General features: G+C 50.4%; 1 non-coding gene across 1 annotated transcript; it reads left to right on the top strand.

Moving 5' to 3' along the window:
• Window positions 1–23494: 23494 nt before the first annotated feature.
• Window positions 23495–23567, top strand: TRNAT-AGU (transfer RNA threonine (anticodon AGU)). The gene has a single exon. It is a non-coding gene; the product is annotated as a tRNA-Thr (tRNA).
• The last annotated feature ends 347 nt before the right edge of the window (window positions 23568–23914 follow it).

Here is a 23914-nt window from a genome sequence, read left to right as displayed (position 1 = left end):
GGACGGAACTCCAGACCGGCAGCGGGCTGAGCGGGGCCAGAGGACAGAACTCCAGACCGGCAGTGGGCTGAGCGAGGCTAGTGGACGGAACCCCAGCTGGCAAGGGGCTGGCGGCCGGAACCCCAGACCGGCAGCGGGCTGAGCAGGGACAGCAGCCGGAACCCCAGACCGGCAGCAGGCTGAGCGGGGCCAGCGGACGGAAGTCCAGACCGGCAGCGGGCTGAGCGAGGGTAGCAGACGGAACCCCAGCTGGCAAGGGGCTGGCGGCCGGAACCCCAGACCGGCAGTGGGCTGAGCGAGGCTAGCAGACGGAACCCCAGCTGGCAAAGGGCTGAGCGGGGCCAGCAGCCGGAACCCCAGACCGGCAGCGGGCTGAGCGGGGCCAGCAGCCGGAACCCCAGACCGGCAGCGGGCTGAGCGGGGCCAGCAGCCGGAACCCCAGACCGGCAGCGGGCTGAGCGGGGCGAGCAGCCGGAACCCCAGACCGGCAGCGGGCTGAGCGAGGCTAGTGGACGGAACCCCAGCTGGCAAGGGGCTGGCGGCCGGAACCTGAGACCAGCAGCGGGCTGAGCGGGGCCAGCAGCCGGAACCCCAGACTGGCAGCGGGCTGAGCGAGGCTAGCAGACGGAACCCCAGCTGGCAAGGGGCTGGTGGCCGGAACCCCAGACCGACAGCGGGCTGAGCGGGGCCAGCAGATGGAACCCCACCTGGCAAGGGGCTGGCAGACGGAACCCCAGACTGGCAGCAGGCTGAGCGGGGCCAGCAGCCGGAACCCCAGACCGGCAGCGGGCTGAGCGAGGCTAGTGGACGGAACCCCAGCTGGCAAGGGGCTGGCGTCCGGAACCCCAGACCGGCAGCGGGCTGAGCGGGGCCAGCGGACGGAACCCCAGACCGGCAGCGGGCTGAGCGGGGCCAGCGGATGGAACCCCAGACCGGCAGCAGTCTGAGCGAGGCTAGCGGACGGAACCCCAGACCGGCAGCAGTCTGAGCGAGGCTAGCGGATGGAACCCCAGACCGGCAGCAGTCTGAGCGAGGCTAGCGGACGGAACCCCAGCTGGCAAAGGGCTGAGCGGGGCCAGCAGCCGGAACCCCAGATCAGCAGTGGGCTGAGCGGGGCCAGAGGACGGAACTCCAGACCGGCAGCGGGCTGAGCGGGGCCAGAGGACAGAACTCCAGACCGGCAGTGGGCTGAGCGAGGCTAGTGGACGGAACCCCAGCTGGCAAGGGGCTGGCGGCCGGAACCCCAGACCGGCAGCGGGCTGAGCGGGGCCAGCGGACGGAAGTCCAGACCGGCAGCGGGCTGAGCGAGGGTAGCAGACGGAACCCCAGCTGGCAAGGGGCTGGCGGCCGGAACCCCAGACCGGCAGTGGGCTGAGCGAGGCTAGCAGACGGAACCCCAGCTGGCAAAGGGCTGAGCGGGGCCAGCAGCCGGAACCCCAGACCGGCAGCGGGCTGAGCGGGGCCAGCAGCCGGAACCCCAGACCGGCAGCGGGCTGAGCGGGGCCAGCAGCCGGAACCCCAGACCGGCAGCGGGCTGAGCGGGGCGAGCAGCCGGAACCCCAGACCGGCAGCGGGCTGAGCGAGGCTAGTGGACGGAACCCCAGCTGGCAAGGGGCTGGCGGCCGGAACCTGAGACCAGCAGCGGGCTGAGCGGGGCCAGCAGCCGGAACCCCAGACCGGCAGCGGGCTGAGCGGGGCGAGCAGCCGGAACCCCAGACCGGCAGCAGTCTGAGCGAGGCTAGCGGACGGAACCCCAGCTGGCAAAGGGCTGAGCGGGGCCAGCAGCCGGAACCCCAGATCGGTAGCGGGCTGAGCGGGGCCAGAGGACGGAACTCCAGACCGGCAGCGGGCTGAGCGAGGCTAGTGGATGGAACCCCAGCTGGCAAGGGGCCGGTGGCCGGAACCCCAGACTGGCAGCGGGCTGAGCGGGGCCAGAGGACAGAACTCCAGACCGGCAGCGGGCTGAGCAGGGCCAGAGGACAGATCTCCAGACCGGCAGTGGGCTGAGCGAGGCTAGTGGACGGAACCCCAGCTGGCAAGGGGCTGGCGGCCGGAACCCCAGACCGGCAGCGGGCTGAGCAGGGACAGCAGCCGGAACCCCAGACCGGCAGCAGGCTGAGCGGGGCCAGCGGACGGAAGTCCAGACCGGCAGCGGGCTGAGCGAGGGTAGCAGACGGAACCCCAGCTGGCAAGGGGCTGGCGGCCGGAACCCCAGACCGGCAGCGGGCTGAGCGAGGCTAGCAGACGGAACCCCAGCTGGCAAGGGGCTGGTGGCCGGAACCCCAGACCGACAGCGGGCTGAGCGGGGCCAGCAGATGGAACCCCACCTGGCAAGGGGCTGGCAGACGGAACCCCAGACTGGCAGCAGGCTGAGCGGGGCCAGCAGCCGGAACCCCAGACCGGCAGCGGGCTGAGCGAGGCTAGTGGACGGAACCCCAGCTGGCAAGGGGCTGGCGTCCGGAACCCCAGACCGGCAGCGGGCTGAGCGGGGCCAGCGGACGGAACCCCAGACCGGCAGCGGGCTGAGCGGGGCCAGCGGATGGAACCCCAGACCGGCAGCAGTCTGAGCGAGGCTAGCGGACGGAACCCCAGACCGGCAGCAGTCTGAGCGAGGCTAGCGGATGGAACCCCAGACCGGCAGCAGTCTGAGCGAGGCTAGCGGACGGAACCCCAGCTGGCAAAGGGCTGAGCGGGGCCAGCAGCCGGAACCCCAGATCAGCAGTGGGCTGAGCGGGGCCAGAGGACGGAACTCCAGACCGGCAGCGGGCTGAGCGGGGCCAGAGGACAGAACTCCAGACCGGCAGCGGGCTGAGCGGGGCCAGAGGACAGAACTCCAGACCGGCAGTGGGCTGAGCGAGGCTAGTGGACGGAACCCCAGCTGGCAAGGGGCTGGCGGCCGGAACCCCAGACCGGCAGCGGGCTGAGCAGGGACAGCAGCCGGAACCCCAGACCGGCAGCAGGCTGAGCGGGGCCAGCGGACGGAAGTCCAGACCGGCAGCGGGCTGAGCGAGGGTAGCAGACGGAACCCCAGCTGGCAAGGGGCTGGCGGCCGGAACCCCAGACCGGCAGTGGGCTGAGCGAGGCTAGCAGACGGAACCCCAGCTGGCAAAGGGCTGAGCGGGGCCAGCAGCCGGAACCCCAGACCGGCAGCGGGCTGAGCGGGGCCAGCAGCCGGAACCCCAGACCGGCAGCGGGCTGAGCGGGGCCAGCAGCCGGAACCCCAGACCGGCAGCGGGCTGAGCGGGGCGAGCAGCCGGAACCCCAGACCGGCAGCGGGCTGAGCGAGGCTAGTGGACGGAACCCCAGCTGGCAAGGGGCTGGCGGCCGGAACCTGAGACCAGCAGCGGGCTGAGCGGGGCCAGCAGCCGGAACCCCAGACTGGCAGCGGGCTGAGCGGGGCCAGCGGACAGAACTCCAGACCGGCAGCGGGCTGAGTAGGGCCAGCGGACAGAACTCCAGACCGGCAGCGGGCTGAGCAGGGCCAGCGGACAGAACTCCAGACTGGCAGCGGGCTGAGCAGGGCCAGCGGACGGAACCCCAGCTGGCAAGGGGCTGGCGGCCGGAACCCCAGACCGGCAGTGGGCTGAGCGGGGCCAGCAGACGGAATCCCCACCTGGCAAAGGGCTGGCGGCCAGAACCCCAGACTGGCAGCGGGCTGAGCGAGGCTAGCAGCCGGAACCCCAGACTGGCAGCGGGCTGAGCGAGGCTAGCAGCCGGAACCCCAGACCGGCAGCGGGCTGAGCGGGGCCAGCAGCCGGAACCCCAGACCGGCAGCGGGCTGAGCGGGGCCAGCAGCCGGAACCCCAGACCAGCAGCGGGCTGAGCGAGGCTAGTGGACGGAACCCCAGCTGGCAAGGGGCTGGTGGCCGGAACCCCAGACCGACAGCGGGCTGAGCGGGGCCAGCAGATGGAACCCCACCTGGCAAGGGGCTGGCAGCCGGAACCCCAGACTGGCAGCGGGCTGAGTGGGGCCAGCAGCCGGAACCCCAGACCGGCAGCGGGCTGAGCGAGGCTAGTGGACGGAACCCCAGCTGGCAAGGGGCTGGTGGCCGGAACCCCAGACCGGCAGCAGCTCAGCCCGCTGCTGGTCTGGGGTTCCATCCACCGGCCCCCTGACAGCCGGGGTCCAGCCCCAGCCCCGCTCAGCCCGCTGCTGGCCTGGGGTTCTGTCCATCCAGGCAGGCAGTGGGCCGAGCAGAGCCAGCGGCAGGGACCTTGGCTGGCAGGGGGCCAGCGGACGGAACCCCAGGCCAGCAACAGAGTACCACTGAAAGTCAGCACATGTGCCACAGGTTGCTGACCCCTGAACTACAGGGTGGAGGGTGATCACAGCCTGCTTCTTCTAGAGGTGGACTCAGTAACAGGGAGTTGAACACTGCTAAGCTTCGCTTCTGACCCTTGGCTAAATTTCCCGGAAAACCTCCTTTCAGTAGGAAATTACTCCTGCTCTACCCTTTTTACCACTGATCAGTGCTTGGAGTTACTGTACTTTTATTTTACATTTATTGTTTTTCCTTTCCGGGTAAGCATTCTAACCTCAGCACAGCAAGCTGCCTTTGGCTGATGTGAAGATAAAAAGATGCAAATGGCTCCTTTGATCTCTATTTGCTTGAAGGCTAGAGGGGAAAAGAGGCCCTGCCACTTGGCTACACTATACTCACAAGCAGGGGTACTAGAACAATTTTTATAGTGGGGGCATTGAAAGCAGAAAGCACGTCATTGGTTGTTATTACTACCTCAAGCCTGGGGGTGCTGCTGTACCCCTGCTTGCAAGCAGTAGAAGGTGTTTCCGTATGGCATGATAACCAGGATCCCTGCCTTTCACCCAGGTTCCACTCACCAGATGGGGAGGGACACGTTCTTTATTCTCATTGCACCTGGCTGATCATGGACTAGCGTGCTAAGTAGAACTGGGTGAATCGTGGATTTTTCAGTTTGCTGTCAATTCTGAATTTTTTAAAAAAATTAATCATTTCCTGTAGAACCAAAAATGTAAGTCAGCCACCTAAAGCAGTGGCTCTCAGCCTTTCCAGACTACTGTCCCCCTTTCAGGAGGCTGATTTGTCTTTCGTACCCCAAGTTTCACCTCACCTAAAAATGACTTGCTTCCAAAATCAGACAAAAAAATACAGAAGTGTCACAGCCACCCTAGTACTGAAACATTGCTGACTTTCTCATTTTTACCACAAAATTATAAAATAAATCACAACCCCACAGGCTGAGAAAAATTGATATAGTCTATAGAGCAGCATAAACAAGTCATTGTCTGTATGAAATTTTAATTTGCATTGACTTCACTAGTGTTTTTCATGTAGTCTGTTGTAAAACTAGGCAAATATCTAGATGAATTGATGTATCCCCTGGAAGACCTCTGCATATCCCATGGGATAGTCATACCCCTGGTTGAGAACCACTGACCTAAAGTGACCGTATTTATTTTGGTCCATCTTTATTTCAAAAGTGATGCTGCAGCTTCTACCTCCCTGATCATTTTGATATCTTTAGTTACAGTTTCAGTGGTCAAGTTAAGCCCATTCAGTTTGTAGCCTGTGACCATAATATTTAGAGGCTGTGCCACGTTCGATTTAGAAGAAATGCATCTAAGCTAGTGAAATGTTTTTGTGCACCCCTAAAACATACGATCTTGGTGGCGTTGAATGGGTTTGTCTATTACACAGGTTAGACGGTTATCAAAGAACTAACCTGACAAGCAATTGTAAATGTTTTACAGCCCTAACAATCTTGGTCATAACATCTTCTTTACAGCTTTGTTGGTCTGTCCCTTACTTTCTATAATCTTTGTTTTAAAGTCTCGCTTCATGTAAAACCAGCATGTGCATATCAGGTTTATTCTTCCCAAGGTCAGTTCTCTTTATCCACTTCACCCTCTGAAGAGTTCTGTCAAAAGCAAATAAAAGAGTAGGTTTTAAATTCCTCGTTGCAATAATTTACAAGTGAAAAAGGCAAAAAATGTCACTTGTGTCACTTATGCTACCACGATCATCTGTTTCTGAATCATAATCATCATCCCCAGTGGCCATGCTCTCAGGCGTTGTCTGTCTCTCTGTATCATGTCTCTGTTTCCTGTTATTACAAATAAACATGTAGATATATGTCAAGCCTTATAATTTTACATCAATTTCTCTTAAAATACTCATAGCTGCCTTACTTCATCATGCGATCTTGCTCAAACAGCCCTTCCACCAGAGGTCACTCTAGACATAGGCAAGCTAGGCAGCTGCGTAGGGTGACAGATTTCTGAAGATCTCCAGGATCTCCCCCGGTTTCTTCCATGGGTGGTGGAAGCTGAGGGGAGGGCTGCCAGATGAGGCTCCAAGAAGCAGCCCCTGCCAGGATGCCAGGGAAGCAATCTCACCCTCTCCCCAGCTGCTCCATTCCCAGGTAGGATCACAGCCATGGCTCTGGCACTGAGCAGATCAGGGCTGCTCCTGGTGGCACTGTGAGCGCTGGCGGGACTTCAGCTACAAGCGGAGTGACCTGCTCGGCTCCTTGTTTTTCTCCAGCTTGCATCTGCCACTCTAAACCCAGCCCCCATGGGCTCTGCTGCCTAGGCAGCCCCTGGCCCTGCCCCAGATGCTGCCCTGGACTCTCACTGTAGCCATCCTGTGTTACCAGCCCAACAGCAAGGAACTCATCTGGAAAGGTGCGGAGGTCTGACTGGGGGTTGGGGGTTGCAGGTCTGAGGGCTAGGATGAGCTGAGGGGCAGACTGAGGAGGGCGTGGGGTATCCAGGTCCTACTGTAGTTGAATTGAGCAGCTCCAGGGGAAATGGCTGTGGTTGGGAAGGGGGTCCCCAGCCCTGGTGGATGGAGGGTTGTAGGGAGCAGGTGGGGAGCAGGTCCCTAGCCCTAGGGGTGATGGAATCCAGCGGAAGGTGGGAGGTGGTGGATGGGGTGCAGGTTCCTGTCACAAACTTCTAAGAACATAAGAACAGCCATACTGGGTCCTTCTAGCCCAGTATCTTGTCTTCCAACAGTGGCCAATGCCAGGTGCTTCAGGGGGAGAAAACACAACAGGGCATTTTGTTCTATGATCCAATGCCTGTCGTCCAGACCCAGCTTCTAGCAGTCAGAGATTTAGGGACCTCCCGAGCATGGGGTCGCATCCCTGACCAGCCATTGATAGACCTGCCCTCTATGAATGTATCTAATTCTTTTTTGATCCGAGTTATACTTTTGACCTTCACAGCATCCCCTGGCAACGAGTTCCACAGGTTGACTGTGCGCTGTGTGAAGAAATGCTTCCTTTCATTTGTTTTAAACCTGTTGCCTATTAATGCCATTGGGTGTCCCCTGGTTCTTGTGTTATGGGAAGGGGTAAATAACACTTCCCTAGTCACTTTCTCTAAGGGAATAGGAGGGAGGTGACACACTGATGTTTTGCCTAGGGCAGCAGATTGGCTTGAGTGACCTCTGCCTTTCACCACCCTCTCCTGAGGGGCCAGGTAGCCCTGTCTATCTCGTTTGGCACCTGCTGTGTGTACAGAGAGAGGATTTCAGTCACCAGGGCCAGTAACTTAGGGCTAGAGTCACAAGGCAGACGTAGGTGTCTAAGTCCAACATTGAGGCACCACTGTCATTCCCCAAACCCCCACTCAGCTGCCACCTAACCCTGCAGGCCCCTCTCTCTCCACCATCAGTGGCTCAGGACACTGAGGCACGGACTCAGCTGCCCGAGTCCTGACACTCCAGCAGCTTGGCACCTGATGTATGCCTAAGCTCCATGGGATTTACCAACTAGGTATTCCCCTGCCTAGCTTGTCTGGGGGCCTGTCTAGCACATGCCTAACCCCACAAAACGCACACGTGTACATGTGCACACATGCTATAGCCCAATGGTCAGAGCACTGACCCAGGAGTTGGAAAATGCAGGTTCCAATTCCCACTCTGCCTACTGCTGAGCAGGGATTTAAACTTCTGCCTTGGGCCCTGACCCCCAGATTATGGGGTATTTGCAGGTGGCTGTTTTCTACCTCTCCTGTTGGGTATTAATAATTAAATTCCGTGTCTAACTCCCTTTGAGGGGATGGGTGGGGCAAAAGCCTCACCCCTCTGCTAAGCATTTCCTGCTGGCGTCTGCGAATCCATTTACAGGTGCTCACCTCTCCCCAGGCCTTCTACAGGGAGTCAGGGCCTCTGACTTGGGGTTGTGAATTCCACTAGGCTGCAGGGCACCTGGAGATATGTCAACTCTGCAACAAACCCTCATGGCATCAAGTCTGAGTCTAGATCAACTGACTTGAGCTCAAGGCGCATATGCTACAGCATGAAAAATAGCAGGTCAAACATTGCCACTCAGGGGGGAGCCCAGCAAGTGTGGGTGGGTCTCAGAGCCTGAGGAGGAACTTCTGCACTGCCATTTTTAGTCCCATAGCATGAGCTCTGTAGACCTGGGCTCTGAGACTCATTGCCATGGGTTTTTTTGGGTGTGTTTTTTTGCTGTGTAAATGTACCCTCAGTCCTTGTGAATCTAACCCTTGGCTCCTTTCCCCAGCACTCTGTATGGTCTGGGCTTTCCTAGCCATTGGAGACCTGAGAGTCAATGGGCAAGCAGCAATGAGACACCATCTGGAGACTGCATCTTCCTATCTATGAAAAGCTAGAATATATGTATAATGCAGCCTGCCAAATACCTTTGCCGGCCAGGGCCAGGAGCAAGTGTGTGCAAGAAGGAACAACTGCAGTCGATGAAGCTGTACAGCACATGACGTGTTATTAATGCCCCAGCCATGCTGGTGTCACGCCCGAACAGTGCACACTATGGAGCCCAATATTTATCATCTCCAGTTTCCCCTATAATTGTACATGAAGTGAAACAGTTGTGGCAGGCTAACACAGGGAGACCCAAGTGCACTGGATTAATCAGTCTACCATGAGGTCATTACACAGCTAGACGACCTGCATCTGGAAGGATTGGTAGATGCTGAAATTTCTACAGGCTGCCAAATAATCCAAGGATGGCCTTGTAAAAAAAAAAAATCATTCAGTTCACCCAGATGCTTCATCAGTGACCAAATCCCCCTGGAGACCATTAAAAACACAAGTAGGGACCTGTTAGCAACCAAGACAGTCCAGGCACTGAGACATCTCCATGACAGCCTTCTGCAGTGGGAAGAACCAGTGCTCACTGTTACTCACAACCTGAGATATGTCTGCATGATGTCACCGGGGCAATGGCCAAATACTACTTATTGAATCAACTATTCAGTGAAACCCAGAATATGCTGGGAGGAAATTATTCAATGAATATTTATTTTATTATTTGTCCATATAAGACCATGCTGCTTTCATTGCACCAATTGCTTAAAGAGGTGAGTGGAAGTGAATAGCAATGCAGGGGTAGGGAGAGGTAATTAAAAAGGACTTCTCCCTCTTCTAATTGTTTGTTAAAGTTAATCCAGCCAGCTGTATCCGGAAAAGGACAGCGGCCAAAGCCTGAAAGTTCTACCCCTGGGTTCCTGCCCCCTCCATCTCTTCCCTGCTGCCTTTGCAGGAGACTACAAGTATAGAATGAAGTAGAATTTCAGTCCAGTTAGGACTATTCCCAGCCACATCCCCTTGCTCAAAGTGCTGCCTGATATGTGTGTCCTAGAGCTGCAGTCTCTAATGGGTTAAGAGAATGGCCATCTTCCCCTGTTGGTTCTGAGCAACTGAAACTCCAAGGTGTCACTTGTTGGAAGGGAGCCAGTGACAGACGTTAGTCTGGGAGCCATCAAAGCTTAGCTGGCTTTCGAGGACTTCATTGGGGGTTTCTTTTCAATGCTGGTGTCAGTAAAATGCTCATTTTCCTTGTTCAAAAAGACAGGATCATCTGCCTCTGAGCAGAGTTTTGGGCTTTTTCTAATTGTTTTTTTTCTAATTATAAATACAACCCCCAAAATACCAAGTATTACGCTCACAATGTATTCTTGGAAATCCTTGGAAAGGCCGTTTGGCTCAGATCCCCAAAGCCTCCCTGTGCCAGCCCAGCTTTAGCAGCTACACACTGTGCTGTGCTCAGGCCGACTTGCAATTGTCACTAGCCTGGAGATGGTCAAAGGTCACATGAGACCAGCTTTACACACCGGGCTGGTCTCCGAGCACACAGCAGAGCGGCTGGAATGAGGAACCAGACAATATTCCAGAAATGGCGCTGTCAGAGAGGGTGCGAGAATACAAGGAGGAGCTTCTGCAGCAAGAGGCTTAATCAGTTTTTGGAAAAATATTCTAATCTCCTACTTTACTATCTTACCACCTCATTTGATCAATCATACACTTTTTCCATTGCCAGTAGCATTCCTGTCTGGCTGATGACTCCACCTGCAAAGCGTCAGGCAGAGAAAAAGATTTCTTTAGGGAGTTTGGGGGGCTGAAAATTGGTTTTATAGAGTCATACAATTTCAGGCTAGGAGGGTCCCTCTGACCTCCTGGATGACCCTGCATAACAGGTGGATTAGTAACAATACAACATAAGACTAATACCTAACTCTTCTATAGTGCCTTTCATCAATAGATCTCACAGCACTTTACAAAAGAGGCCACTATCATTATCCTCATTTTACATGTGGGGAAACTGAGGCACAAAGAAGGTCTATGACTTGCCTGACTTTGAGCAAGGGACAGAACTAGGACTGGAATCCAGGTCTTGTGCCACAAAGGAAATTGGCCTCAAAACACTCAGCATTGCAGCATGTAACTTGTAGCTGCACTGTCCAAAATTAGACACCCAGGCTAGGGGGAGAGTTCGGCACCTAAGAAAGCATTTCTCAAAAGCCAGCATGCTGCACATGGAGCCATCTAAGTAGCCAACAAAAGGGAGGAAACTTTCTCCAGCCAGGATTCTGCAGACAAGGCTGAAGTGTTCCATAAATATTTCTGTTCTGTATTTGGGAACAAAACTGAGGATGTCATCACATCATATGGTGATGGTAGCACTCTTTCCATTCCACTAGTATCTCGGGAGGATGTTAAAACAGCAGCAACTAAAATCAGACATTTTGAAATTGATAGCTCCAGATAACTTGCATCCAAGGTTTTTAAAACAGCAGGCTGAGGAGCTCACTGGATTGTTAATGCGGATTTTCAATAAGTCTTGGAACACTGGAGAAGTTCCAGAAGACCAGAAGCAAGCTAATGTCATGCCAATTGTTTTTAAAAGGGTAAACGGGATAATGACCCAAGTAATTATAGGCCTGTCAGTCTGACATCCATCTGGGGCAAGATAATGGGGCTGCTGATACAGGACTCAGTCAGTGAAGGATTAAAGGAGGGTAATATAATTAATACCAGTCAGCATGGGTTTAGGTCCTGCCAAACAAACATGATTTTTTTTGAATGAGATTACAAGGTTGTTGATAAAGGTAATAGTGTTGATGTAACATACTTCGACTTCTGTAAGGCATTTGACTTGGTACTGCATGACATTTTTTTTTTTTTAAAAAAGAACTAGTACAATATAACCTTAATACGGCACACATCACAGGGATTAAAAACTAGCTAACCAATAGGTCTCAAAATGTAATTGTGAATGAGGAATCATAATCAAATGCATGTGTTTCTAGTGGAGTCCTGCAGGAATTGGTTCTTGGCCTTACGCTATTTAACACGTTTCTTAATGACCTGAAAGACACATAAAATCATCAAGGATAAAGTTTGCAGATGACACAAAAATTGGGGGAGAGGTAAATAATGAAGAGGACCAGTCAGTGATACAGGGCGATCTGGATAGCTTGATAAGTTGAGCACAAGCAAACAATATGTGTTTTAATACGGCTAAATGTAAACGTCTTGGAACAAAGAATGTTGGCCATACTTACAGAATGGGGGATTCTATCCTGGGGAATAGAGACTCTGAAAAAGACTTGGGGGTTGCAGTGGATAATCAGCTGAACATGAGGTCCCAGTGCGACACTGTAGCCAAAAGAGCTAATGCGAGCCCTGGAGGATTGCAGACGGAAATCTCAAGTAGGAGTAGAATGTTTATTTTACCTCTGTATTTTGCAGTGGTGCTACCTGTGTCCAGATCTGGTGTCCACAGCTCCAGAAGGGTGCAGAGAAGAGCCACGAGAACAATGAAAAGATTAGAAAACATGCCTTATAGTAGGAGACTATAGCTTTTCAGCTACACAGCGGTCTTCCTCAGGTTGGGAAGAGCTCCGTGTAAGCTCAAAAGCTTGTCTCTCTCATCAACAGAAGTTGGTCCAATAAAAGATATTACCTCTCCCACCTTGTCTCTCTAATATCCTGGGACTGACATGGCTACCACAACATCATATTACAGTGACTCCAGGAGCTCAATCAATTTAGCTTAACAAAGAGAAGGCTAAGGAGTGACTTAATTACAGTGTACAAGTACCTACATGGGAAACAAATATTTGATAATGGGCTCTTCAGTGTAGCAGACAAAGGTATGAAATCATCCAATGGCTGAAAGTTGAAGCTAGACAAATTCAGATGGGAAATAAGGTGTATGTTTTTAACAGTGAGAGTAATTAACCACTGGAACAACAACTTACCCAGGGATGGGGTGGATTCTCCATCACTGACCATTTTTTAAAATCAAGATTGGATGTGTTTCTAAAAGATCTGCTTTAGGAATTATTTGGGTGGAAGTTCTCTGGCCTATGTTAAAGAGGAGGCCAGATAAGATTATCACAATGGTCGATTCTGGCCTTAGAGTCTATGAATCCACAGCTGTGAACTCTGTCATGCAGTTGGGCACTTATGCCAGTTCAGCCTTTTCTCACGAAGAGCCAGAGAGAGACCCAACCCCACAATGGGCTAGCAGTTAGGGCACAGACCTGGGGTGGGGGTGACTTGTTTTCACATCCCTGATTTAAAGCAGGGACTCGAGTCTGGGTGTGCTCTAGTCCAGGTGAGTGCCACGACAATCACACTGTAGCATTGCCTGGGGTGGAACTTCCTCACTCTTGCCTGTTGAAGCTGCTCCACTTTGTATAAATGATTAAATATCCAGTGAAGCAAGGACCTGAACCTCGTTTTTCCACAGCCCAGCTGAGTAGCCAAACCACCAAGCTATAGAATCAATCTCACTCTTTCTTTGGCCCAATGACTATTTCATACAAAGTTAAACAGCCATAACAAGAGCAAGCCATAAAAAGAGCTGAATACCCACCAGCCTGGTGGTCAGAGCACTCGTGTGAGCTACAGGAGACCCAAGTTCAAATCCCAGCTCCACAAAAGGACAGGGCAGGAATTCAAACGTGGGTCGTCCACATCTTAACTAAGGACTCTAGCCACTGCATTACTCAGCATCATAGATTTACATAGCTGCCAGCCTGTGGGACTTTGCAAGCAGAGACTTAGGTGCCTCCTGGGTTAGGCAGTAGCCAAGTGAAGGTTTTTGAGACTCTCGCTGATGCCTAAATGTTGGACTTTTAAACACCTAAAGTAGCAGTTGGGCCCTTGAGCCTCACTGCTCTATCCACTAGACCACACTGCCCCCTTCAGACTGCCTGTAAGTAATGGCTACTATGACTTTGCAAGGGCATGTGACAGACCACATGACTCTGGACTCCATTTTGGGTACCTGTATTTTTCCACAAACGGGGCTGGGAACCGTTTTTGGAACAAAGGGTTCCCGCCATTTGGAAAAGCTATATAAGGTCGGGAGTGACATCCTCTGTTGTTCTTCACTCCCCACAGCTCAACGCAGGGGAGAAGCTCTGAAAGAAAAGGACTTAGAATGGGGATGGGATCACAAGCTGCAAAGCAAAGGCAGCTTGTGCCTTGAGAATCTGTGAGCCTGCTTGTATCAGCAGTAAGGGCGAGAAATTGCTAATTCATATCCAAACATTCTAGTATTTTAGGCTTAGTTTACGATTTTGATTATTTACTAATCTGCTTTGATCTCTTTGCTATCATTTATAATCACTTAAAATCTATCTTTTTGTAGTTAATAAACTAGTTTTATGTTTTAATCTAAACTAGTGTGCCTTTGACTGAAGTGTCTGGGGAAAATCTCTGCTTGGCTTAACACAAGCAGATTGTGTATATTCCTCTCCATATTGATGGGGAGGCAAACCAGGTAATAAATTCATACTGGTCAGGGTTTCGATCAGGGCAGGACGTTACAGCTCTGGGGTCCTAGGCTGGGGGCCTGGGGTTTATTTTGGCTGTAGCCTCTCTATTGTTGGTTCATGCAGTGGCTCGTCAGCCTGCATGTAACTGCAGCTGGGTGTGTCCCTGCCAGTGTGAATGCTGGTGGAAGTGTAGGACCAGCAGCTGTCTATAGCTTGTCACAGCAGCACAGTGCTGAGAGGGAGCCCAGGCCAATGAATCAGAGGGCTCAGTGGTACCCTAGTTCCATGTGGCACCCTGGGGGGGACCCATCACATCCACCATGCCCCTTGATAAGTTGCTCCAACAGTTAATTGTCTTTAGAGTTAAAATGCGTACCTAATTTCCGGTTTTCTTTAGTCTAGTTTCAGCTTCCGGTTGCTGAAATGATGTAATGCTTTCTGTCTGTCTGTCATCATCATCTTGGGCTTTAATAAAGGAGCAGAAAAGCTGAGAAGAAAGCATGTTTTCTCTCTCCATTCATCAGATCACACATGCTGCAGAATATCTTCAGATTTCCTACATGTGTAAATGATACTACCTAGACTGTGTGACAGCCAGTCATATTTTTATCTGATTGCACTTATTTTCAAGTAATAGTTTTAATTAAACAGCCATTCAGAAACCAGCTCTGTATAAATGTTCAGCATGCTTTGAATTATGTATTTCTATTACTGAAGTGGTGGTCCCTGATTAGCTGTCTCACATAAGGTGTCTGTTTTCTAAAGCCAAACAGAATCAAACAGCGGTAAACTGAATCACTGTCACTTGGTCATCACACACGATGATTTCCTCTGCCGTGGTGTGATCAGTCATGTCATTGCAACAGACCATTGCTCCATGATGAAGATTTCTAGCTTTGGAAAGTAAACAGAATGACTTTGTTCTTTTCCATAGGCACTGCCTGTTGGGAGAAAGCTCTCCCAGTGGTTTAATAACTCCAACTCGGCAAGAGGCGGTAGCTATGTAGGCGAGAGAAGCTCTCCCTCCGACAGCGCTGTCTACAAAGGGGGTTACGGTCAGTCTAACTATGTCGCTCAGGGGTTTGGATTTCTCAGGCCCCTGAGCGATGTAGTTAGACTGAAGTAAATGTATAGTGTAGACCTGGGCTCAGTGTCTGGGTGGACCCTCCTTCAGTGCACTAGCAGTTCCATAGTGCGTTTGATCTTCTCTTGGTTCAAAGAAGAACAATTGACAATGTCACTCATATATCACTATGCAAAGGAGATTTGGGTTCTGTTTCAGCAGTTAACCCCCCCCCACCCCCGCAAGTAGCATTATATCAACAGCCCAGTTAAATGTCCCATTCACATGTCATTTATTAGTGAGATCCCAGTACTGAAGCATGTCATATACAAATACTAGGAGAGAACTTTGGTACTTTACAGTAATGAAGTGTTTCCTGTAATAGAAACCATTGCCATTCCCTCAGTCCTAAATTCAGCTAAACTCCATCACAGCTGATAGTGAAATCACAAATCAAGAGCAGGCTTCGTGGTAGCTTTAATTCTATTGAATTAGAGCCAGGTCAGTTTGCATGAAGGAAATCCAGGATTGGTTTCTTTGTAGCTTCTGCATTAGCTCTCATTTATACAGCTCTATATAAAGCTTTAATCAAGACTCCATATTAAACATAAAACTCAACTCCAGGCTCTAGCTGGGCAGACTTATAGGTCAGACGTTTACTCTGCAGAGCTTGTACTGCACGGACAGAAAGCTTCTCCTCAATCGAGCAGCCCCAGAACAGGGGAGCCGTGACCAGCAGGTCTGGGTGGAAATTTTCTGTCAAAAGTTTAATTCACCTGAAAACTGGAGTTTTTGAGAAATGAAAATTTTTGCTGAAAGTGTCTGTTTTCCTTAATATTTTTGATTTTGTGTTGAAATACCAAAATCTCGACAGTTTTTTGGAGGGGTTGGTGGTTCTCAGCCAAATACTTTTGGTTTTCAGTTGCTAAAACCCTAAATGCTTTTCATATTTGCATGTATGTTTTTTGATGAAGCGACAAAATTTTGCATGGCAAATTTCTTCAAAAAGGACACATGTTTATTTTCACCCATGGGAAGCCCACCTCCATTTTCTGACCAGCTGTAGGTATCCAGAATGTTTATCCCTACCTCTTCTTAATAAGAGGTTATGGGGTACATCACAGACCTATGAAAAGACACTCCAGCTGAGGAGTCTGCCCCACAGTGTGTGAGCAGCTAATCCAACAGGTTGCCCCTGGTTTGAAAAGGATGCAGATCTCACTAGCAAACATCTTGTGCTCTGATGGTGAATGAAAGGTGCAACCCTGGAATTTATAGCCTAGCATTATCAGTAGAGGAATAGACACTCTGGGGTTGGAGGGAGGTGCCTCTGTATGGCTCTTCCTACAGTCTTGATGCTGATAGTTCTCCAGTGCACCTGCTATGCTCCTGCTGTTCACCCTATTAACACTGTGCCTCATCACTACCTGTACTAACCTTATGCTCAAACACTGAGCCTACTCCTTGTCAAATTTAACAACCACTTCATACCCTTTTTACAACCCTTTCACAACTGCGCACAGGATACCACCTAACCCAATGTTTCCTCCTACCCCTTGCTAAATTCACATCCTGCTCCCATATACCACCTCACTGCTGTCAAAAAATGGGGGGAAAAGACCCCCATTTCCTGCTACTGAAACACATGACACACTTCTGTATTGAAATGATTCACACTGGGACCTCAAGGTACTCATGCATCTCATTCTTTTGACAACACATGTGGGACTCAGACGAAAGCTCCTCATATCACAGTCACAGCTCTGTCACACTCCTTACACTAACCCCCAGATCTCCTCATCTCACAGTGACAGCTCTGTCACGCTCCTCACACTAACCCCCAGATCTCCTTGTGTCACGCTCCTCACAGTAACTCCCAGATGTTCTCATGTGACAGCTCTCTCATGCTTCTCACACTAAGCCACAGATCTCCTCGTGACACACTCGCAGCTCTGTCACGCTCCTCACACTAAGTGCCAGATCTCCTCGTGTCACAATCACAGCTCTGTCATGCTCCTCACACTAACTCCCAGATCTCCTCGTGCCATGCTCACAGCTTTGTCACGCTCCTCACACTAAGCCCCAGATCTCCTCGTGACACAGTCACAGCTCTGTCACGCTCCTCACACTAAGCCCCAGATCTCCTCGTGTCACAGTCACAGCTCTGTCACGTTCCTCACACTAAGCCCCAGATCTCCTCATGTCACACTCACAGCTTTGTCACGCTCCTCACACTAACTCCCAGATCTCCTCGTGTCACATTCACAGCTCTGTCACGCTCCTCACACTAACTCCCAGATCTCCTCGTGTCACATTCACAGCTCTGTCACGCTCCTCACACTAACTCCCAGATCTCCTCGTGTCACAGCTCTGTCATGCTCCTCACACTAAGCACCAGATCTCCTCGTATCACACTCACAGCTCTGTCACGCTCCTCACAGTAAGCCCCAAATCTCCTCGTGTCACAGCTCTGTCATGCTCCTCACACTAAGCACCAGATCAGCAGTGTGCCCTTGTTGCCAAGAAGGCCAATGGCATTTTGGGATGTATAAGTAGGGGCATAGCGAGCAGATCGAGGGACGTGATCGTTCCCCTCTATTCGACATTGGTGAGGCCTCATCTGGAGTACTGTGTCCAGTTTTGGGCCCCACACTTCAAGAAGGATGTGGATAAATTGGAGAGAGTCCAGCGAAGGGCAACAAAAATGATTAGGGGACTGGAACACATGAGTTATGAGGAGAGGCTGAGGGAGCTGGGATTGTTTAGCCTGCAGAAGAGAAGAATGAGGGGGGATTTGATAGCTGCTTTCAACTACCTGAAAGGGGGTTCCAAAGAGGATGGCTCTAGACTGTTCTCAATGGTAGCAGATGACAGAACGAGGAGTAATGGTCTCAAGTTGCAGTGGGGGAGGTTTAGATTGGATATTAGGAAAAACTTTTTCACTAAGAGGGTGGTGAAACACTGGAATGCGTTACCTAGGGAGGTGGTAGAATCTCCTTCCTTAGAGGTTTTTAAGGTCAGGCTTGACAAAGCCCTGGCTGGGATGATTTAACTGGGAATTGGTCCTGCTTTGAGCAGGGGGTTGGACTAGATGACCTTCTGGGGTCCCTTCCAACCCTGATATTCTATGATTCTATCTCCTCGTATCGCACTCACAGCTCTGTCACGCTCCTCACAGTAAGCCCCAAATCTCCTCGTGTCACAGCTCTGTCATGCTCTTCACACTAAGCCACAGATCTCCTCGAGTCAGTTACAGCCCTGTCACACTCCTCATACTAACTCCCAGATCTCGTGTCACAGCTCTGTCACATTCCTCACACTAAGCGCCAGATCTCCTCGTGACACAATCACAGCTCTAAGAAAAGGAGTACTTGTGGCACCTTAGAGACTAACCAATTTATTTGAGCATGAGCTTTCGTGAGCTACAGCTCACTTCATCAGATGTTTACCGTGGAAACTGCAGCAGACTTTATATACACACAGAGAATATGAAACAATACCTCCTCCCACCCCACTGTCCTGCTGGTAATAGCTTATCTAAAGTGATCAACAGGTGGGCCATTTCCAGCACAAATCCAGGTTTTCTCACCCTCCACCCCCCCACACAAATTCACTCTCCTGCTGGTGCTAGCCCATCCAAAGTGACAACTCTTTACATAATCAAGTCGGGCTATTTCCTGCATAGATCAAGGTTTTCTCACATCCCCCCCACCCCCATACACACACAAACTCACTCTCCTGCTGGTAATAGCTCATCTAAACTGACCACTCTCCAGGTTTAAATCCAAGTTAAACCAGAACATCTGGGGGGGGGGGTAGGAAAAAACAAGAGGAAACAGGCTACCTTGCATAATGACTTAGCCACTCCCAGTCTCTATTTAAGCCTAAATTAATAGTATCCAATTTGCAAATGAATTCCAATTCAGCAGTTTCTCGCTGGAGTCTGGATTTGAAGTTTTTTTGTTTTAAGATAGCGACCTTCATGTCTGTGATTGCGTGACCAGAGAGATTGAAGTGTTCTCCGACTGGTTTATGAATGTTATAATTCTTGACATCTGATTTGTGTCCATTTATTCTTTTACGTAGAGACTGTCCAGTTTGACCAATGTACATGGCAGAGGGGCATTGCTGGCACATGATGGCATATATCACATTGGTGGATGTGCAGGTGAACGAGCCTCTGATAGTGTGGCTGAAGTTATTAGGCCCTGTGATGGTGTCCCCTGAATAGATATGTGGGCACAATTGGCAACGGGCTTTGTTGCAAGGATAAGTTCCTGGGTTAGTGGTTCTGTTGTGTGGTATGTGGTTGTTGGTGAGTATTTGCTTCAGGTTGCGGGGCTGTCTGTAGGCAAGGACTGGCCTGTCTCCCAAGACTTGTGAGAGTGTTGGGTCATCCTTTAGGATAGGTTGTAGATCCTTAATAATGTGTTGGAGGGGTTTTAGTTGGGGGCTGAAGGTGACCGCTAGTGGCGTTCTGTTATTTTCTTTGTTAGGCCTGTCCTGTAGTAGGTGACTTCTGGGAACTCTTCTGGCTCTATCAATCTGTTTCTTTACTTCTGCAGGTGGGTATTGTAGTTGTAAGAAAGCTTGACAGAGATCTTGTAGGTGTTTGTCTCTGTCTGAGGGGTTGGAGCAAATGCGGTTGTATCGCAGAGCTTGGCTGTAGACGATGGATCGTGTGGTGTGGTCAGGGTGAAAGCTGGAGGCATGCAGGTAGGAATAGCGGTCAGTAGGTTTCCGGTATAGGGTGGTGTTTATGTGGCCACTCCTCACACTAAGCCCCAGATCTCCTCGTGTCACATTCACAGCTCTGTCACGCTCCTCACACTAAGCGCCAGATCTCCTCGTGTCACATTCACAGCTCTGTCACGCTCCTCACACTAAGCGCCAGATCTCCTCGTGTCACATTCACAGCTCTGTCACGCTCCTCACACTAAGCCCCAGATCTCCTCGTGTCACACTCACAGCTCTGTCATGCTTCTCACACTAAGCCCCAGATCTCCTCATGTCACACTCACAGCTCTGTCACGCTCCTGAAACTAACCCCCAGATCTCCTTGTGTCACAGTCACAGCTCTCTCACGCTCCTCACACTGAGCCCAGATCGCCTCATATGAATCAGAGCTATTCCATGCCACTTCACCTCATTCCTCCACCATTCAGTACAGTACCCTTAACACTGTGAGTGCAGCAGATAACTCCCAATGGCGATTGCCAGGACAGGGAGAGCATGAGTCAGGGCACAGTTTAATCATTTGAGTTATGTAGCAGTAATAGTTAAGGCTACTTTTTCGTCACAAGTATTTTTTAGTAAAATTCATGGGTAGGTCATGACTCTATGGGGGTGGTCTGGGGGGTGGTCCCGGGGCACTGGAGGTGCTGGGGGGTTGGCTGGTTCTGGGACCCAGGCAGTGGCATGCAGCCTGGGGCCCATGCTGGTGCTGGGAGGGGGCACCAGGCAGTGGCAGGCGGCCTGGGACCCTTCTGGTGATGGGGAAGACGGGGGGCAGTGTGTGGTCTGGGGCCCCTGCTCTTGGTGGGAGAGAGGGTTGGCGGGGCTGGCAGGCTCCCTACCCATCTCTGTGTGTCTTCCATGACCTCTCTGACAGACATGCAGCCTTTTTAATAGTCCGGCCAGGAAACTCACTCACTACTCTAGTCACAGCATACTTTTGTGGTATTTACCCATCAGCCCTAAGGTGCACAGCAACATGGACCTACACTCATCTTTTTTGCCTGAAATTTCTCCCAGCACAGACACTCCAGTGATGGGAACTGTAGGAACCCTAAAGTATTGGCAGCTACTGGCCTTTTTAACCACCTTGTCATCTAGACTTGTTGTAAGCAGGGTCGGATGACGCAGGGCTGAAAGCATGGGTGGCTGCTGACCTCTTATCTACCCAAGAGCTCTGCCAGCGGAGTGGCACCAGCATTCAGAATCACAAGTTTTAGCAGGAAAAGGGGAGGTAGGAACAGCCTCAGAGACCATCAGAGTTGATAGACAATGTTACAGAAAAACAATTCAAGCAGAAAAACAGTGAAATGAGCTTTTCATCACGATATTAAGCCAGTGACCCTTTCCTATTAACAACAGCTTCCTTTTCCATTATAAGAAGCATCTACCTTTTATCTATGAGATTTCAGAAACCCACGCACTGTAATCAGGTGATTGTCTGAATAGGCGTCTGAACACCAATTGTACCAAGCCATTCGCCTTATTTTCTTCTCCAATCCAGTGTTTTTCAAAGACCATACATGCTTTTCCAGCTGGATCATTTCACTTATACTCTGAGCACATGTTTCCTACATGCTTGTGTTTGGGACAGTTTGAGGATAATTCTACTGACATTTGCCGTTACCATGTGCTCTCACAGGGCTTCTTTTTCCAGTATTTGTACAAAGCAGTTTTATTGGCTTTTAGCTTCTTCACGTTTGTCAAACACTGGTTTCTATCTTTGGATTCATGCTGGGTAACTTGATGTATTTCCGTACAAGTGCTACAGACAGTTCCATGGTCCTGGTGTGGGTAACAAAGGCCCAAGAAGTTGTTCTGCCCACCTGATGGGAAGACATGTTTTTCTATGATGGGAGGAAGAAAATGCACAGCATTACTTAATTCTGATTTCTTCCAAGAGGAGTTGTTTTCTACATTGAAGTGACATGAAATTATGCAGCACAGAGATTTGATGCAGTTCATTTTGAGCTACCTTTTGGCTCTTAGGATTGATGTATGTTCTGGACACATTTGACAATATTTCCTATTAGAAGCTATGGAACTCAGTGTCCTCTTTGACTGCTCTTGACTCACCACTCAGGCGCAGGTGGCTATGCCTTCTTTTCTGTCCTGCATGGTCCTATGCAAGTTATGTCTGCTCTCCACTGGGTTTGTGAGGGGCAAACAGAAACCTGCATGATTGTGTTCCTCAAATTGGAGACATTTCTTCAAGGGGACTTTCTGTTCTACCTGGTCAAGCTCTTATATATTAATCCCAATCATCGCTGTAAGGTTGAAGGAAGACCTGTTAAAATAATTATGCATGTAATCCAGGCCACAATCTAGTCCATAGAAATTAGAGATGGAGAAGAGCTAAAGCTTTTGACACTGTCTCGCATGACCTTCTTATAAACAAACTAGAGAAATGCAACCTAGATGGAGCTACTATAAGGTGGATGCATAACTGGTTGGGAACCCATTCCCAGAGAGTAGTTATCAGTGTTCACAGTCATGCTGGAAGGGCATAATGAGTGGGGTCCTGCAGAGATCAGGTCTGGGTCCGGTTCTGTTCAATATCTTTATCAATGATTTAGACAAGGCCACAGAGAGTACACTTATAAAGTTTGTGGATGATACCAAGCTGGGAGGGGTTTCAAGTGCTTTGGAGGATAGGATTAAAATTCAGAATAATCTGGATAAACTGGTGAAATGGTCTGAAGTCAGTAAGATGAAATTCAATAAGGACAAATGCAAAGTACTCCACTTAGGCAGGAGCAATCAGTTGCACACATACAAAATGGAAAATGACTGCCTAGGAAGGAGTACTGCAGAAAGGGATCTCAGGGGTCATAGTGAACCACAAGCTAAATATCAGTCAAGAGTGTAACAGTTTTGCAAAAAAAGCAAACATCATTCTGGGATGTATTAGCAGGAGTATTGGAGAAGGTCTGGAGAAGAGCAACAAAAACGATTGAAGGTCTAGAAAACATGACATATGAGGAAGATTGAAAAAATTGGGCTTGTTTGGTCTGGAAAAGAGAAGACTGAGAGGGGACCTGATAACAGTTTTCAAGTACATAAAAGGTTGTTACAAGGAGGAGGGAGAAAAATTGTTCTTCTTAACCTCTGAGGATAGGACAAGAAGCAATGGATTTAAATTGCAGCAAGGGAGGTTTAGGTTGGACATTAGGAAAAACTTCCTAACTGTCAGGGTGGTTAAGCACTGCAATAAATTGCCTAGGGAGGTTGTGGATTCTCCATCATTGGAGATTTTTAAGAGCAGGTTAGATAAACACCTGTCAGGGATGATCTAGATAATACTTAATTCTGCCATGAGTGCAGGGGACTGGACTGGATGACCTCTTGCGCTCCCTTCCAGTCCTATGGTTCTATGATTTAAATGAGCTTCTGTACCAGATGACTGGAAAATAGCTACAGTGACATCATTTTTTTAAAAAAGGCTCCAGAGGTGATCCCGGCAATTACAGACCGGTAAGCCTAACTTCAGTACCAGGCAAACTGGTAAAAGTATAGTAAAGGAAAGTGTGGTTTAAAACTTAACTGTAACACAGTAAAAGCTCAGTCAGCCTGGGTTTTGTGCAATTGCATAGAGTGTAGTGATGAAAAATGATTATTGTACACTGTTGTTAGGGGAAAACTATACCATACAAAGAGGCTCCATAGCTCAGGGGTGAGAGCACTGGTCTAGTAAACCAGGGGTCGTGAGTTCAAATCTCACTGGGGCCTTGGCAATGGGGGTGTTTTTTCTTTATTTCAGCAACTCAGTAACACCATTTTTAGAGAAACTTAATTTTACTTTATATAGGTTAAATTTAAGCAACATTCAGTAGCTGTATCACCTGACAGGCAGCACAAAAATGCACAGGGCTGGCAGGTGTGAGCTACACAAGCAAAGGGTCATTGGGGCTAGAATGCAACCGGTTAACCCACCCCTGCACTGCATTTGCTGTATAATGAAAGCAATTTATTAACTATCCCTCCCTCTACACTGCATTTGCCAAATGATGAATACAGCCTATTAACCCCTCCCCGCACTGCATTTGCTGTATGATGAATCCTACCTATTAAACACC

The sequence above is a fragment of the Caretta caretta genome, chromosome 16 (assembly GCF_965140235.1).
Source record: "Caretta caretta isolate rCarCar2 chromosome 16, rCarCar1.hap1, whole genome shotgun sequence".
Classification (NCBI taxonomy): domain Eukaryota; kingdom Metazoa; phylum Chordata; order Testudines; family Cheloniidae; genus Caretta; species Caretta caretta.
Note: the sequence above shows the minus strand (reverse complement) of the source record. Positions and strands in the feature narration are given on the sequence as shown.